The following is a 14,884-nucleotide window of genomic DNA, read 5'->3' on the forward strand; positions in this document are numbered from 1 at the left end:
GCAAAACTCGATCAAGGTTGCTTAAGCAATCATCAAAAGAGGATCCATAGACAGAGAAATCGTCCATGAAAACCTCACAAATCTTTTTACAAAAGTCAGAGAATATAGCCATCATGCATCTTTGGAAGGTAGCAGGTGCATTACATAAACCAAAAGGCATATGTCTATAAGAAAAAGTGCCGAACGAGCAAGTAAAAGTGGTCTTAGATTGATCATCAGCTGACACAGGTATCTGAGAGAAACCAGAATAACCATCTAGAAAGCAAAAATGTGTATGTTTGGATAATATTTCTAGCATTTGATCAATAAAAGGTAAGGGGTAATGATCTTTTTTAGTAGCCTTATTTAATTTGCGGAAATCAATTACCATCCTATAACCTGTGATAATTCTTTGCGGAATCAATTTATCTTTATCATTAGGAACGACAGTAATACCTCCTTTTTTAGGGACACAATGGACAGGACTTACCCACTGACTATCAGCAACGGGATAAATTATACCTACCTCAAGGAGCTTTAGTATTTCCTTTCTTACCACTTCTTTCATCTTAGGATTCAGCCGTCATTGGTGATCACGAACTGGTTTGGCATCTTTCTCCAAATTTATTTTGTGTTGACATAGTGTGGGACTAATGCCCTTAAGATCATCGAGAGTATATCCAATAGCAGCACGATGCTTCTTCAGAGTTTTCAATAATCTCTCTTCTTCATGCTCTTAAAGGTTAGCACTAATAATAACAGGATATATCTTTTTCTCATCAAGATAAGCATATTTAAGAGTATCAGGTAACGGTTTGAGCTCAAACATGGGATCACCCTTGGGTGGAGGAGGATCCCCTAGGATTTCAATAAGAAAATTGTGTTTCAGGATGGGTTCCTGTTTAAAGAGTACTTCATCTATTTCCCTTCTTTCATTCATAAACATATCATTTTCATGGTCTAGCAAGTATTGTTCTAAAGGATCACTAGGAGGCACGGCAATAGAAGCAAGACCAATAATTTCATCTTTACTAGGCAATTCCTCTTCATGGTGTTGTCTACGAAATTTAGAGAAATTAAACTCATGAGACATATCACCTAAACCAATAGTAACAACATCCTTTTCGCAATCTATCCTAGCATTAACTGTGTTCAAGAAGGGTCTACCAAATATAACAGGACAAAAGCTATCTTGTGGGGAACCAAGAACAAGAAAATCAGCACGATATTTAGTTTTCCCACACAAGACTTCAACATCTCTAACAATTCCCATTGGTGAAATAGTATCTGTATTGGCAAGTTTAATTGTGACATAAATATCTTCTAACTCAGCAGGTGCAATATCATGCATAATTTCTCTGTATAAGTCAATAGGTATTGCACTAGCACTAGCACCCATTGTTGGGTTTCGTAGTAATTTCAAAAAATTTCCTACGCACACGCAAGATCATGGTGATGCATAGCAACGAGAGGGGAGAGTGTGATCTACGTACCCTTGTAGATCGACAACGGAAGCGTTTGGTTGATGTAGTCGTACGTCTTCACGGCCCGACCGATGAAGCACCGAAACTACGACACCTCCGAGTTCTAGCACACGTTCAGCTCGATGACGATCCCCGGACTCCGATCCAGCAAAGTGTCGGGGAAGAGTTCCGTCAGCACAACGGCGTGGTGACGATCTTGATGTACTACTGCAGCAGGGCTTCGCCTAAACTCCGCTACAATATTATCGAGGACTATGGTGGCAGGGGCGCCGCACACGGCTAAGAATAAGATCACGTGGATCAACTTGTGTGTCTCTGGGGTGCCCCTGCCTCCGTATATAAAGGACTAAGGGGGGAGGCCGGCCGGCCACATATGGCGCGCCAGGAGAAGTCCTACTCCCTCCGGGAGTAGGACTTCTCCCCCAATCCTAGTTGGAATAGGATTCATGAGGTGGACAAGAGAGAGAGAGAAGGAGGAGGGCGCCGTCCCCCTCTCTCCTTGTCCTATTCGGACTAGGGGGGAGGGGCGCGCGGCCCAAGCCCTGGCTGCCTCTCCTCTTCTTCCACTATGGCCCATTAAGGCCCATATAGCTCCCGGGGGGTTCCGGTAACCTCCCGGTACTCCGGTAAAATCCCGATTTCACCCAGAACACTTCCGATATCCAAACATAGGCTTCCAATATATCAATCTTTATGTCTCGACCATTTCGAGACTCCTCGTCATGTCCGTGATCACATCCGGGACTCCGAACAAACTTCGGTACATCAAAATGCATAAACTCATAATAAAACTATCATCGTAACCTTAAGCGTGCGGACCCTACGGGTTCGAGAACAATGTAGACATGACCGAGACATGTCTCCGGTCAATAACCAATAGAGGAACCTGGATGCTCATATTGGCTCCTACATATTCTACGAAGATCTTTATCGGTCAGACCGCATAACAACATACGTTGTTCCCTTTGTCATCGGTATGTTACTTGCCCGAGATTCGATCGTCGGTATTCCAAATACCTAGTTCAATCTCGTTACTGGCAAGTCTCTTTACTCGTTCTGTAATACATCATCCCGCAACTAACTCATTAGTTGCAATGCTTGCAAGGCTTAAGTGATGTGCATTACCGAGAGGGCCTAGAGATACCTCTCTGACAATCGGAGTGACAAATCCTAATCTCGAAATACGCCAACCCAACATGTACCTTCGGAGACACCTGTAGAGCTCCATTATAATCACCCAGTTACGTTGTGACGTTTGGTAGCACACAAAGTGTTCCTCCGGCAAACGGGAGTTGCATAATCTCATAGTCATAGGAACATGTATAAGTCATGAAGAAAGCAATAGCAACATACTAAACGATCTGGTGCTAAGCTAGGGGAATAGGTCATGTCAATCAGATCATTCACTTAATGATGTGATCCCGTTAATCAAATAACAACTACTTGTTCATGGTTAGGAAACATAACCATCTTTGATTAACGAGCTAGTCAAGTAGAGGCACACTAGTGACACTTTGTTTGTCTATGTATTCACACATGTATTATGTTTCCGGTTAATACAATTCTAGCATGAATAATAAACATTTATCATGATATAAGGAAATAAATAATAACTTTATTATTGCCTCTAGGGCATATTTCCTTCACCCATATCACATAAGCCATGATAACAATGATCTCCTATTTTAACAGAAATAATAGGCATGCCTACCACAGGTGTGGCGACCCGACCCAAATGGATCAAGTCTACTGTGCTCCGGTGTCATCCCTAGATCAGTAATGCTGACACCACACAGTACATCGAAGGATTTATAGCAGAGTGGCAATCACACACTTATTACATCGTTGTCTCAAAGAGAACTTATTACAATAAGAATGGCTTAAGGCCATCTAATAAAGATAACAGCGGAAGACTCGGAAGATAAATGGGTCCATCAACTCCAACGGCATCACTGAGTATAGAACCACGACCTAAAAACACCTTACTCGTCGTCTGAAAAGTCTGCAACATGAGAAGTTGCAGCCCGAAAACGGGTCAGCACATGGAATATGCTGGCAATGTAACACATAGAGAGTAATGGAATGAAACAGCTATACTACATGCATATATGGCTGGTGGAAAGCTCTATGGTTACAGTTTTGCGTAAAGCCAGTTTTTCCCTACTGCAAAGGAATAAATTTATTTAACTATCATGGTGGTTGTGAAACATCGAGAATGGTTAACAGCATTCCGATCCCAATTAAGTGAACAATTAAAACCCAACAACATTAATTAGAAGTAACATGTTGAGATTCACATGATATTCAAGTACTAGATACTCAAGTTGTCCATAACCGGGGACACGGCTAATCATGATTAGTTTGTACACTCTGCAGAGGTTTGCGCACTTTTCCCCACATGACTCGATCGCCTCCGTTTGTTTTCTCGCACTACATGGTGTTTGAGAAGACGGATGATCGAGACATAGTCTTTCAGAAGCGCTAGCACCTTACGTGTGGGGTAGACCGTACCACCTACAACCCCTACATCTGCTAGTCCACCCCGTAAGAGTTCGCACAACTTAGTCAACTATGCCAGAGCCCATAGTAGCATGTGGCTGCACACGGAAGTTTCTAGCATGAATTATCTTATGATCCCTTTGAGCCTGGGTGGCGGTCCAAAAAAAACAGGCAAGTCCTGATAGACATCAGGTGCCTCAATCCACCCAGATGTGTGTTTAAGTTGCCACCTTAGATAAACCATTAATTAACAATACTCACATCTGTCATGGATATCACTCACCCAATCCACGTCTACTAGCATAGCATGGCATAATAAGCAAACGTAGAAGTAACTCCCAAAGGTTTCATAATAATACAGGTGATAGGTACTACCTCATCTACTTCCCATCCCACAATTTAATTAGATCCTAATCATGCAATGTGAGAGGATTGATCTAATGCAATAAAACATGGGTTGTAGAAAAGGTATGATCAAAGTGTTACTTGCCTTGCTGATGATCCGCGAGTCCTAGGGTTTCGAAGTAACAGGCGGCGCAATCCGGGTAATCTATCACAGACAAACAATAAGCATACAATAAGTACTCATCTAATGCACAGGTAAAACTCGAACAAGAGAACGAACCAGATAGTTCAACTTAAGAACTCCGGTTGCAAAGAAAGAACGAACCGAACAAACGATGGAAAAACAATCGGCGGAAGAAAACAACTCGGTTCTAGCAAATTGAAGCTAGGTCAAATTTTACCGGGGCAAAAACTTGTTCAAGTTGATTAGACGGAACGGCGGTTTCGAAACGAAACTCCAGGCGCTTGAATCACCTGATTCCGATAAACGAGCGGGAAGAAAGACTAGAACGAAGATCGGATCTGAGATCGCGATCGCGGAAAAGACGCGGAATAAATCCGACGAAAAGAAAGAGACGAATGGTTAAACGAACGGACGTTCGCTAACCGAGGAAAGAATCGGTGATCACGTTCGTTGAGACGAACGGTCCGAAAGAAGAACGAAAACCGATCTAGGGTTTTCGGAAAAGAAAAGGAAAAAGAAATTGAAAACCGATTTAGGGTTTCGGAAGAAAACCGAAACAAAAACGGAAGAAAAAGAAAAGAATCGGAGAGAAAACGGAACGGTTCTTTTAGGAAAAACCGGACCGGGGAAGAAAAAGAGAGGCGCGGCTACCTCGACGAGGCTCCGGCGAGGGGCTCCGGCGGCGACGGCTAAGGGCGGCGGCAGCGGCTATGGCGGCGGCTTGGGGCTGCGCGCTGCTGCTTGCTGCGACTTAGGAGGAGAGGGGCTTGGGGTTTTGATGTGAGGAGAGGGGGGGATTACTTGGGGTAGGGGGCAAGCAAAAGAAAAAGAAACAAGGAAAGAGGGGGGGGGCTAACCGGCCTAGAGTCCTTCTAGGACTCGGCCTGGGGCGAGAGGCGGCGGCTGCCTCGCCTGGCGCCTGGCGCGCGCGCGGCTGGGGCTGGGGCCTGGCCGGCCGGCCTGCTGGCTGGGCCTTGGCCCAAGGCGGGGTGCTGCTCTTTTTTTTTAAATCGGTTACGCGCGCAGAAAAACACAGAAAGAAATCTAAACGAACTCCGAAAAATCTAAAGTAAATTTTCCCCGACTCCTAAAAATGAGTCGAACAAAATGAACTTTTCTCCGGGCCTAAAATGCAATTTTCGAAAACGCGCATTTTTCCCTATCCAAATAAAATGCGAATAAACACCGGAAAACAAAATTTGATTTATCCATTAGATCTTCATTTTCCTAAATTTTGGGAAAGTCATATTATTCCCTCTCTCATTTTTGATATAGGAAAATAATTGAAGATGAAATATATAAATCAAATGATCCTCTTTTCCAATTCGAGAAAACTCTCAAATATGAAAATAACGAAATCCCCCACTCTCTCCGAAGGTCCTTGAGTTGCGTGAAATTTCTAGGATCAACCAAAATGCAAGAAAAATATGATATGCATGATGATCTAGTGTATAACATTCCAAGTTGCAAATTTGGGATGTTACAACAGGTCTATGTTTATCTTTAGCACAAGGTTTAGTAATTCTAGCAGTTTCATCACAGAAATGAATAACATGCCCATCAATATTATCAGACAAGAGATCTTTAACAATAGCAATATTAGGTTCAACTTTAACTTGGTCAGGAGGTGTATAGGTTCTAATATTGCTTTTACGAACCACAGTTGAAGCTTTAGCATGATCTTTTATCCTAACAGGAAAAGGTGGTTTCTCAACATAAGCAGTAGGAACAATAGGATCATTATAAGTGACAATATTTTCTTCAACTTTAATAGGTGCAACTAATTTTACTTCTATGGGAGGATGATATTTAAACCACTTCTCCCTAGGGAGATCAACATGAGTAGCAAAAGATTCACAGAAAGAAGCTATTATTTCAAAGTCAAGTCCATATTTAGTGCTAAATTTACAGAAAACATCGGTATCCATAAAAGATTTAACATAATCAAACTTAGGTGTCATACCTGACTTCTTACCTTCGTCGAGGTTCCAATCTTCAAAGTTGCGTTTAATTCTTCCCAATAAATCCCATTTGAATTCAATAGTCTTCATCATAAAAGAGCCAGCACAAGAAGTATCGAGCATGGTGCGATTGTTATCAGAAAGCCGAGCATATAAATTTTGAATAGTTATTTCTCTTGGAAGCTCATGATTGGGGCATGAATATAACATTGATTTAAGCCTCCCCCAAGCTTGAGCGATGCTTTCTCCTTCGCGAGGCCAAAAATTATATATATATTTGCAATCACGATGAACAAGATGCATAGGATAAAACTTCTGATGAAATTCCAATTTCAATCGTTTGTAGTTCCATGATCCCATATCATCACATAGCCTATAGCATGTCAATGCATCTCCCTTCAAAGATAAAGGGAAGACCTTCTTCTTAATAACATCATCGGGCACACCTGCAAGATTAAATAATCCACAAACTTCATCTACATATATTAGGTGCTCATCAGGATGCATTGTTCCGTCTCCTGCAAAAGGATTAGCTAGCACTTTTTCTATCATACCCGAAGGAATCTCAAAGTAGACATTTTCATTTTTAGTAGGTTCAATAGGTTGAGGGACAACTCTTTGCTCTACTAGTCGGGGTGAAGATACCCCGAACAAGCCCCTCAGAGGATTACTTACCATAGCAACAAGTGACAGTAAATTTCAGCACACTATATAAATTTTCCCTTACCAAATTCCACCTACCAAAGGCGCTTCACTCCCCGGCAACGGCGCCAGAAAAGAGTCTTGATGACCCACAAGTATAGGGGGTCTATCGTAGTCCTTTCGATAAGTAAGAGTGTCGAACCCAACGAGGAGCAGAAGGAAATGATAAGCGGTTTTCAGCAAGGTATTCTCTACAAGCACTGAAATTATAGGTAACAGAGAGTTTTATGATAAGGTAATTGGTAACGAGCAACAAGTAACAAAATTAAATAAAGTGCAGCAAGGTGGCCCAATCCTTTTTGTAGCAGAGGACAAGCCTGTACAAACTCTTATATAGAGAAAAGCGCTCCCGAGGACACATGGGAATTATCGTGAAGCTAGGTTTCATCATGATCATATGATTCACGTTCGTTACTTTGATAATCTGATATGTGGGTGGACCGGTGCTTGGGTGTTGTCCTTACTTGGACAAGCATCCCACTTATGATTAACCTCTATTGCAAGCGTCCGCAACTACAACAAAAGTATTAAGGTAAACCTACCATAGCATGAAACATATGGATCCAAATCAGTCCCTTACAAAGCAACGCATAAACTAGGGTTTAAGCTTCTGTCACTCTAGCAACCCATCATCTAGTTACTACTTCCCAATGCCTTCCTTTAGGCCCAAATAATGGTGAAGTGTCATGTAGTCGACGTTCACATAACACCACTAGAGGAGAGACAACATGCATCTCATCAAAATATCGAACGAATACCAAATTCACATGACTACTAATAGCAAGACTTCTCCCATGTCCTCAGGAACAAACGTAACTACTCAAAAAGCATATTCATGTTCATAATCAGAGGGGTATTAATATGCATATAGGAGGATCTGAACATACTATCTTCCACCAAATAAACCAACTAGCATCAACTACAACGAGTAATCAACACTACTAGCAACCCACAGGTACCAATCCCAGACTTAGAGACAAGAATTGGATACAAGAGATGAACTGGGGTTTGAGAGGATATGGTGCTGGTGAAGATGTTGATGGAGATTGACCCCCTCCCGATGGGAGGATCGTTGGTGATGACAATGGTGATGATTTCCCCCTCCCGGAGGGAAGTTCCCCCGGCAGAGCAGCTCCGCCGGAGCCCTAGATTGATTCCGCCAAGGTTCCGCCTCGTGGCGGCGGACTCTTGTCCCGAAAGCTGGCTTATCATTTTTTCCTCATCGAAAGACTCCATATAGCAGAAGATGGGCATCGGAGGGCCACCAGGGGGCCCACGAGGTAGGGGGGCGTGCCCCCACCCTCGTGGGCAGGGTGTGGCCCCCCTCGGGAACTTCTTGCTCTCAGTATTTTTTTATATATTCTGAAAATGACTTCCGTGAAGTTTCAGGACTTTTGGAGATGTGCAGAATAGGTGTCTAATATTTGCTCCTTTTCTAGCCCAGAATCCCAGCTGCCAGCATTCTCCCTCTTTATGGAAACCTTGTAAAATAAGAGAGAATAGGCATAAGTATTGTGACATAATGTGTAATAATAGCCCATAATGCAATAAATATCAATATAAAAGCATGATGCAAAATGGACGTATCAAATACCTTGCTGAAAACCGCTTATCATTTCCTTCCGCTCCTCGTTGGGTTCGACACTATTACTTATCAAAAAGGCTATGATAGATCCCCTATACTTGTGGGTCATCAAGACTCTTTTCTGGCGCCGTTGCCGGGGAGTGAAGCGCCTTTGGTAGGTGGAATTTGGGAAGGAAAAATTTATATAGTGTGCTGAAATTTACTGTCACTTGTTACTATGGAACATAATCCTTTGAGGGTTTCTTCGGGGCATCTTCACCTCGTCCGGAACCACAATTAGTTACCCCTCAACCTACTGAACCTACTGAAAATGTTTACTTTGAAATTCCTTCAGGTATGATAGAGAAACTGCCAGCTAATCCTTTTGCAGGAGATGGAACATTGCAGACCGACTTACACTTAATCTATGTGGATAAAGTTTGTGGATTAATCAAGCTTGCAGGTATGCCCGATGATGTTATCAAGAAGAAGGTCTTCCCTTTATCTTTTAAGGGAGATGCATTGACATGGTATAGGCTATGTGATGATATGGGATCATGGGACTATAAGCGATTGAAAGTGGAATCCCATCAGAAGTTTTATCCTATGCATCTTGTTCATCGTGATCGTAATTATATATATAATTTTTGGTCTCGCGAAGGAGAAAGCATCGCTCAAGCTTGGGGGAGGCTTAAGTCAATGTTATATTAATGCCCCAATCATGAGCTCTCAAGAGAAATGATTATTCAAAAATTTTATGCTCGGCTTTCTGACAACAATCGCTCCATGCTCGATACTTCTTGTACTGGTTTCTTAATGATGAAGACTATTGAATTCAAATGGAATTTATTGGAGAGAATTAAACGCAACTCTGAAGATTGGGATCTCGATGAAGGTAAGGAGTCAGGTATAACACCTAAGTTTGATTGTTTTAAATCTTTTATGGATACCGATGTTTTCCGTAAATTTAGCACTAAATATGGACTTGACTCTGAGATAGTAGCTTCTTTCTGTGAATCCTTTTCTACTCATGTTGATCTCCCTAAGGAGAAGTGGTTTATATATAATCCTCCCATTGAAGTAAAAGTAGTTGCACCTATTAAAGTTGAAGAAAAAACTATCACTTATGATGATCCTGTTGTTCCTACTGCTTATGTTGAGAAACCACCTTTCCCTGTTAGAATAAAAGATCATGCTAAAGCTTCAACTATAGTCAACAAAAGTAATATTAGGACATACAAACCCCCTGAGCAAGTTAAAGTTGAACCTAATATTTCTATGGTTAAAGATCTCTTGGCCGATAATATTGATGGGCATGTTATTTACTTCTGTGATGAAGCTGCTAGAATTGCTAGGCCTGATACTAAAAATAAACATAGACCTGTTGTAGGCATGCATGTTATTTCTGTTAAAATAGGAGATCATTGCAATCATGGATTATGTGATATGGGTGCTAGTGCAAGTGCAATACCTCATTCCTTATACAAAGAAATTATGCATAACATTGCACCTGCTGAGATAGAAGAGATTGATGTCACAATTAAGCTTGCAAATAGAGACACTATTTCACCAGTTGGGATTGTTAATGTTGAAGTCTTGTGTGGGAAAGTTAAATATCCTGCTGATTTTCTTGCTCTTGGTTCCCCACAAGATAGCTTTTGTCCCATTATATTTGGTAGACCCTTCTTGAATAGTGTTAATGCTAAGATAGATTGCAAGAAGGATGTTGTTACTATTGGTTTGGATGATATGTCTCATGAGTTTAATTTTTTCTAATTTTTGTAGACAACCCCATGATGAAGAATTGCCTAGTAAAGATGAAATTATTGGTCTTGCTTCTATTGCTGTGCCTCCTAATGATCCTTTAGAACAATATTTGCTAGACCATGAGAATGATATGTTTGTGAATGAAATAAGGGAAATAGATGAAGTATTCTTCAAACAAGGACCCATTCTGAAACACAATTTGCCTGTTGAAATCCTAGGGGATCCTCCTCCACCCAAGGGTGATCCCGCGTTTGAGCTTAAACCATTACCTGATACACTTAAAGATGCTTATCTTGATGAAAAGAAGATATATCCTGTTATTATTAGTGCTAACCTTTCAAAGAAGGAGGAAGAGAAATTATTGAAAACTCTAAAGAAGCACCGTGATGCTATTGGATATACTCTTGATGATCTTAAGGGCATTAGTCTCTATGTCAACACAAAATAAATTTGGAGAAAGACGCCAAACCAGTTATTGATCACAAACGACGGCTGAATCCTAAGATGAAAGAAGTGATAAGAAAGGAAATATTAAAGCTCCTTGAGGCAGGTATAATTTATCCCATTGCTGATAGTCAGTGGGTAAGTCCTGTCCATTGTGTCCCTAAGAAGGGAGGTATTACTGTTGTTCCTAATGATAAAGATGAATTGATTCCGCAAAGAATTATTACAGGTTATAGGATGGTAATTGATTTCAGCAAATTAAATAAAGCTACTAAAAAGATCATTACCCTTTGCCTTTTATTGATCAAATGCTAGAAAGATTATCCAAACATACACATTTTTGCTTTCTAGATGGTTACTCTGGCTTCTCTCAAATGCCTGTGTCAGCTGATGATCAAGCAAAGACCACTTTTACTTGCCCTTTCGGTACCTTTGCTTATAGATGTATACCTTTTGGTTTATGTAATGCACCTGCTACCTTTCAAAGATGCATGATGGCTATATTTTCTGACTTTTGTGAAAAGATATGTGAGGTCTTCATGGACGATTTCTCCGTTTATGGATCCTCTTGTGATGATTGCTTGAGCATCCTTGATCGAGTTTTGCAAAGATGCGGAGAAATTAATCTTGTTCTGAATTGGGAGAAATGCCACTTTATGGTTACTGAAGGTATTGTCTTGGGGCATAAAATTTCTGAAAGAGGTATTGAAGTTGACAAAGCTAAAGTTGATGCTATTGAAAATATGCCATGTCCCAAGGACATTAAAGGTATAAGAAGCTTCCTCGGTCACGCCGGTTTTTATAGGAGGTTCATTAAGGACTTCTCAAAAATTTCTCGGCCTCTGACTAATCTATTACAAAAAGATATTCCTTTTGTCTTTGATGATGATTGTGTAGAAGCATTTGAAATACTTAAGAAATCATTGATTTCTGCACCTATTGTTCAGCCACCTGATTGGAATTACCCTTTGAAATTATGTGTGATGCTAGTGATTATGTTGTAGGCGCTGTTCTAGGTCAAAGAGTTGATAAGAAATTAAATGTTATTCAATATGCTAGTAAAACTCTAGACAATGCCCAGAGGAATTATGCTACTACTGAAAAAGAATTTTTAGCAGTTGTTTTTGCCTGTGATAAGTTCAGACCTTATATTGTTGATTCTAAAGTAACTATTCACACTGATCATGCTGCTATTAAATACCTTATGGAAAAGAAAGATGCTAAACCTAGACTTATTAGATGGGTTCTCCTGCTACAAGAATTTGATTTGCATATTATTGATAGAAAGGGAGCTGAGAACTCCGTTGCAGACAACTTGTCTAGGTTAGAAAATGTTCTTGATGACCCACTACCTATTGATGATAGCTTTCCTGATGAACAATTAAATGTCATAAATGCTTCTCGAACTGCTCCATGGTATGCTAATTATGCTAATTATATTGTTGCTAAATTTATACCACCTAGTTTCACATGCCAGCAAAAGAAAAAGTTCTTCTATGATTTGAGACATTACTTTTGGGATGACCCACATCTTTATAAAGAAGGAGTAGATTGTATTATTAGACCTTGTGTACCTGAGCCTGAATAGGAACAGATCCTACGCAAGTGTCACTCCGAGGCTTATGGAGGACACCATGCTGGAGATAGAACTGCACATAAGGTATTGCAATCCGGTTTTTATTAGCCTACTCTCTTCAAGGATGCCCGTAAGTTTGTCTTGTCTTGTGATGAATGTCAAAGAATTGGTAATATTAGTAGATGTCAAGAAATGCCTATGAATTATTCACTTGTTATTGAACCATTTGATGTTTGGGGCTTTGATTATATGGGACCTGTTCCTTCCTCTAATGGGTATACACATATTTTAGTCGCTGTTGATTACGTTGCTAAGTGGGTAGAAGCTATTCCAACTAGTAGTGCTGATCATAACACCTCTATTAAGATGCTTAAAGAAGTTATTTTCTCGAGGTTTGGAGTCCCTAGATATTTAATGACTGATGGTGGTTCACATTTTATTCATGTTGCCTTTTGTAAAATGCCTGCTAAGTATAACGTTAATCATAGAATTGCATCTCCTTATCACCGATAGTCTAGTGGTCAAGTAGAATTGAGTAACAAAGAGCTCAAATTAATTTTGCAAAAGACTGTTAATTGATCTAGAAAGAAAACTTGATGATGCATTATGGGCCTATATAACTGCATACAAAAATTCTATGGGTATGTCTCCGTATAAAATGGTTTATGACAAAGCATGTCACTTACCTCTTGAATTAGAACATAAGGCATATTGGGCTATTAAAGAGCTCAACTATGACTTCAAACTTGCCAGTGAGAAGAGGTTATTTGACATAGCTCACTTGATGAATGGAGAACCCATGCATATGAAAATTCCAAGCTGTTTGAAGAAAAAGTTAAAAGATGGCATGACAAAAGAATACAAAAGCGTGAGTTTAATGTAGGTGATTATGTATTGCTATACAAATCTCGTTTAAGATTTTTTGCAGGCAAAATCCTCTCCAAATGGGAAGGTCCTTACGTTATTGAGGAGGTCTATCGTTCCGGTGCCATAAAAATCAACAACTTCGAAGGCACAAATCAGAGGGTGGTGAACGGTCAAAGAATCAAACATTATATCTTAGGTAATCCTATAAATGTTGAAACTAATATCATTGAAACCGTAACCCCGAAGGAATACATAAGGGACACTTTCCAGAATTTTTCAGACTCCGAAAAGGAATAGGTATGTGGTACGGCAACTAAACCGACTCCAAAACAGTTGTAATGGCAATTTTTCTCCGTTTTGGAATAGGTAGAAAAATAGGAAAATAAGAAGCAGACCGGAAAGGACACGAGGCTTCCACGAGGGTGGAGGGCGCGCCCTACCCCCCTAAGCACGCCCCCCTGCCTCGTGGGCACCTCGTGTGCTCTCTGGACTATGTTTTCTTGCATGATACTTCTTTTGGTCGGTAAAAATTCATTATATAATCTCCCGAAGGTTTTGACCACCGTATCACGCAAATATCTCTTGTCTTTGTTTCGAGCTGTTTTTATGACAGATCCAGGTCGTCATGTCGTCTTCAAGTGCCCCCAAGGACAAGTTCTCCGAGAAGGTAATCAACCCCTACCTCACGGAGGTGCTGCAACACCCTCAAAACATTGAGATGCGTGAGGGGTTGTTGCACATCCGCGATGTTGAGGGGCCAAGGAGGACCGGAAGCACGGAGGCAAGGCTCGAGGCATTGGAGCAACAAGTTTTCAAGTGTCAGGAGATGGTGGAGCGTGGACTCGACTCCAATCACATTATGATCACGGAGTTCACCAACAAGCACAAGCTGGACGTCAAGGACATTGGGGAGGCCATCTTCAAGCTTCATGAGAAAATCGAGCATCTCCAAGCCCAGATCTATGACCTGCAAAATCAAAACTGTGAGTATGAATATAGATTCAAGAGGATGAGTTTGGCTGCAGATTTGAGGATTCAGGAGACTAGATCATCCTTCTATGATGGTGAGCCTATGCCTTGGAAGAGGGACGACAAGCCTACATCATCAACAACTCCACCTTCTTCACCAACAAAGAAGAACTGAGTATCTGGTATGGCCACTCCCCTTGGCAACTGCCAAGCTTGGGGGAGTGCCCCGGTATCGTATCACCATCACAACTTTTATCTTTACCGTTTTTCTTAGTTCGATCCTTTTGGTAAATCTTGATCTAGTAGAATAAAGTTTTAGTATGATTTAGTTGTGAGTTTTGCTTTATGATCCTTCTATGTAATCGAGTCCGTGAGCTATATATAATAAAGATTAGCGTTGAGTCAAGGGCTTGATTATTTTGCTATTATCTTGAGGGAATAAAATAAAAAGAGAATAAATAAAAAGAAATAAAGAGATCATATGGATCTTATGGAGAGTAATGACTTCAGATATAAAGAGTATGATGAATAAAAGTTGTTGAG

The sequence above is a fragment of the Triticum urartu genome, chromosome 3, assembly GCF_003073215.2.
Source record: "Triticum urartu cultivar G1812 chromosome 3, Tu2.1, whole genome shotgun sequence".
Classification (NCBI taxonomy): domain Eukaryota; kingdom Viridiplantae; phylum Streptophyta; class Magnoliopsida; order Poales; family Poaceae; genus Triticum; species Triticum urartu.